The sequence below is a fragment of the Macaca nemestrina genome, chromosome 1 (genome assembly GCF_043159975.1).
Source record: "Macaca nemestrina isolate mMacNem1 chromosome 1, mMacNem.hap1, whole genome shotgun sequence".
NCBI classification, from domain to species: domain Eukaryota; kingdom Metazoa; phylum Chordata; class Mammalia; order Primates; family Cercopithecidae; genus Macaca; species Macaca nemestrina.
In genome coordinates this window covers 103,269,181-103,273,202 of record NC_092125.1, presented here as the reverse complement: position 1 = coordinate 103,273,202, position 4,022 = coordinate 103,269,181, and positions in this window count along the sequence as shown.

Sequence of the window (4,022 nt, the reverse complement as noted above, 5' to 3'; positions counted from 1 at the left end):
TGGTCGGGTCTCTTTTCTCTCTCTAACCCCCACCCTCAGCCCCTCCCTTTTTCTCCCTCCCACTCTTCCTGGTCTGCATGGGAACTCGGTCTGAGCTCGACGTGACAGACAGCAGGCCTGCATGCTAATGAAGTTTGTCTCAAGTTCATTGTCAAAGCCCCCCCTTCCCCACAGCCCCCTCCCCTCCTCTCTCATATACAAATCTCCCTCCAACTTTTGTCCCACAGACCTGGAGGCCACTTGAGTCTCTGCTGGCTCCCCTCTCTCACCCTCCCCCACTGCTTTCAGTCTCCCCTCTCCTCACCACCTCCCTCAACTGGGGGCGGGAGGCTCTCTTCTCTCCCTGGTGCCTTCCCAGCCACCTTCTGGCCTGGCGATCCCTCAGCTCTGAATGAGGGATTCTGAGGGCTAAGGTCAGAGTCTATAGACTGGGTCCTTCTTTCCCCATCTTAAAGTAGGGAGACTTTAGAGGGGTGAGAAAAGGCAAGAGACTCTCCCCACTCACTGTTCTCTGCCCCCCAATTCTCAGCCCTGTCCTGGCCCAGTCCCCCCATTCCAGCCCCACTTCCCCTCCCCCATTCCTCCCATTATGATTATTTTGCTCTCCCCTTGATTACATCTGCTTCACTAGCTCAGAAATAAAGATCCTTTGAGACTAATTTTGCACCCCCCTGCAACTCCCCACCCCTTCCCTCCCCCTTCTCTCTAGACCAGGGCTCCCGTTAGCTCCTTTCTCACCGGCTGGAAGACATTGAGTTCCTTGTCTAGGGAGCTGGGGGGTTGATGGGAGGGGGTGCCAGTGGAATGGGGGGGGGTCTCTCCAACTCTGGGACGTGTCCAGCAATCCAAACCTGTCCTTCTTTTGTTCCTACAAATCTCTTCATACTGTCACCACCCTCTGGAGTCTGCCTTTCTCCCAGTAACTAGGGGATAAGGGAGGAAGGGGAGGAGGATCCTGAACTCACCCCACCCCTCAATTCCAGGGAAAGGAGGGAGGGGGAGAAAAGGGAGAAAAAAATTTAAATCCACCCCCCCTCATTAGCCAGAAAGGAAGCGAAGGGGATAATTATAATTAAAAGCAGACAGCTGTGGATTGCATCTTTTATGTTCCTCCAAGCTTCCTCCCCACTTCTGCCACCATCACCCAAAAATTTGCACAACCCCCTGTGTATCTTCCCCCCGGTTTCCTTCGAGTGGCGAGTGTGCCAGGAGACTAAGGCATGAGGGGCATGTTTGGGGAAGAGGACTCCACTTCCTCTCCCATAGGCAGCGCCTTCTGAAACATCTCAGTAGGCCTAAGAGATGGGGGCTTCCTGTTCCTACCCACCAGCCTGTACCCCAAGGTGTAGGATTGTAAGAGGTGGGGGAATCCAGGTGATAATAACAAATTCAATAATTTGGGGAAGTCTGATTTTCCTAAAAATAGCCATAATATTCAAAATGAAATTAATACTAAGAATTAAGTGGCCGGGCGCGGTGGCTCAAGCCTGTAATCCCAGCACTTTGGGAGGCCGAGACGGGCAGATCACGAGGTCAGGAGATCGAGACCATCCTGGGTAACACAGTGAAACCCCGTCTCTACTAAAAATACAAAAACTTAGCCGGGCGAGGTGGCAGGCGCCTGTAGTCCCAGCTACTCGGGAGGCTGAGGCAGGAGAATGGCGTGAACCCGGGAGGCAGAGCTTGCAGTGAGCTGAGATCCGGCCACTGCACTCCAGCCTGGGTGACAGAGCGAGACTCCGTCTCAAAAAAAAAAAAAAAAAAAAAAAAAAAAAAGAATTAAGTAAAACCTAGAATGTTTTCTCATTCAGGCATGTCTTCCCTCCTCTGGAGTAGCTTCAAAACACAAGAGGGGTAGCTGAACGTCTGAAGAGCTGGAATCTGTAAGGAAGTGTGTTCTAACAAAGAGAGGCTCATAGGTTTAGAGTGTACATAAAATGCACACATATACATACATATACTCCATGATTTTGGGGGTGGTGTTGCTAGGCCTAGCTCTGCTATCCTATGTATTTATAGAACTTGATCATAGGCCAGAACAGCAGGGTAATTATAGCATTATTAGCATATATGCAAATCAGGTAACCTATATACGCTGAATGGAGGCAGATTATTATTTATTTCTTTCCCCCTTTCTCCTTCCCTGGTATCAGCTCTGGCTCCTCAGAGCTGCACACCAGCAATTATCTGACATTATAAGAGGGGGTTGTAGCCCTGGAGGAGGGGGCTGAGGGGAGTAGGACAGAAAAAAACCTAGGGGCGGGAGGGTTTTATCTCATTTTACTCAATGTTATTCTGGGAAGAGTGGGGAGGAGCTCAGTGAGAAGCCTTTGAATTCACAAAGGCTAATTCCAGCGGGGGCGGGGGGCAGGAGGGAAGAGACAGAGACCTGAAAACAGAGACAGATGAAGCCAGAAAAGCTTCGAAGCAATGACAGAGACAAGAGGGACAGAACTGCAGCTCACAGAGAGTGGGGGAGCCAGAGATAGAGTCACAAACTCACATAGAGCAAGGCACAGAGAATTCAGATCTGGCAAGAAAATAAGGAACTGTTTATTTGGAGTTGGAAGGGATGAGCTCTCCAGGTTTATTCGGCAGGGGGCCAGGATGGGGCCACCCCATGATGGTTTAGAGGCTGAGTCTGAGTCTTAATCCAGAGCCCATTCCATATTATGAATCCATTCTCCTTTTTCCACCACCTAGTCAATGGCCATGGGACCCCAAGCAGTGGCTTTTGGTGTGCTCATGCATTCATTCCAACCAACACACGACGAGCAGAAACCACATGGACATGGTCCAATTCTGGACCCTCCTTTCTTCCACCAGGATTGAGCTGCAAGCCCCTCTTCCTTCCAGGTTAAGCTACCTTCGGTAGGTTCACTCTTAGGCTCCGCAGTCGGATCTCCACAGGGTGCCTCGGTATCTAAGGAGTTGCAGCACTGCCTCTCTTTTCGTACTCCATCCCTCTCTTACTCAGACGTTATTTATACCAGATCCATAGCTGAGAAGCTGGGACCTTCACAGTTTTTCCTCTATATTGTCCCAGGGACTTGCCTCCACTGAGTTGGGTACCTTTGCCTCTGCCTGGCTGGGTGGGATTCTGCTGGCCCTTAGCACCAATGACCACTGGGGTTCCAGCACTCCACCATATCCTTCTGTCACTCCACTCCCCAGGTGGATTAATGGTGTATGTCTGTTTGACCGACCCCAAAACTAGATAGATGCTGGAGATACCAGCGTATCCATCAAGTTTCAAATGTCTCTCTCCACATCCCTGCTTGCAATGTGGCTATCTAGCTACCTCTATTTCAAAAAAGCCTTTGCCCATCTGAGCCAAACTTCAAATAAGGCAATATTGGGGAGAGGTAAGATTATTGAAACTGTGGCAGTGTCCAGGGACCCTGAGTGGCATAATGAAGAAGGGTCCCAGAAAGAAATAAAGAGATAGACACCCAAAGAGGCAGTGGTCAAAAGACTAAAAAGAAACAAGCTTCAAGGCTATACTTGGATTTTTATGCACAAATGGAAATTTGCTGTCATGTATATCTATATAGACCAGCAAGATGGATGGACTTTATCACTAATGACCTCTGCATCTATGACATGCTTTTGTATTTATATTTGCTCCTAGGTCTGACTGCTTCTTGTTCTTTCTGGTCATGTTGTACAGAATAGTAAAACAGCAAGAGTTAGGGAAAGAAAGACAAATTGAGCACAGAAAGAAACTGACAGGGGCAGAGACTTAGAGACGGAGACCTGTAAGAGTGAAAGAAAGGTGCTGAGAGGCACCAGAAACCTGGTCAAGGATAGGGCAGACGCAGAGACTGACAGCCAGCCCCAGGGGCCAAGCTTTCTATTCTCCATCCCATGTTAGAGACCTGGTATATATGGCCCTCCCTCCTGCCTGCTTCTCCTCCAGGCTCCACCAAGAAATTGGCAAATATATTTTCTACTTCACCAGGCACATTTCTCTGCAAGTGTCATGGTATAATACTCCGGAGTCATTTGGACAATAGGTGGGC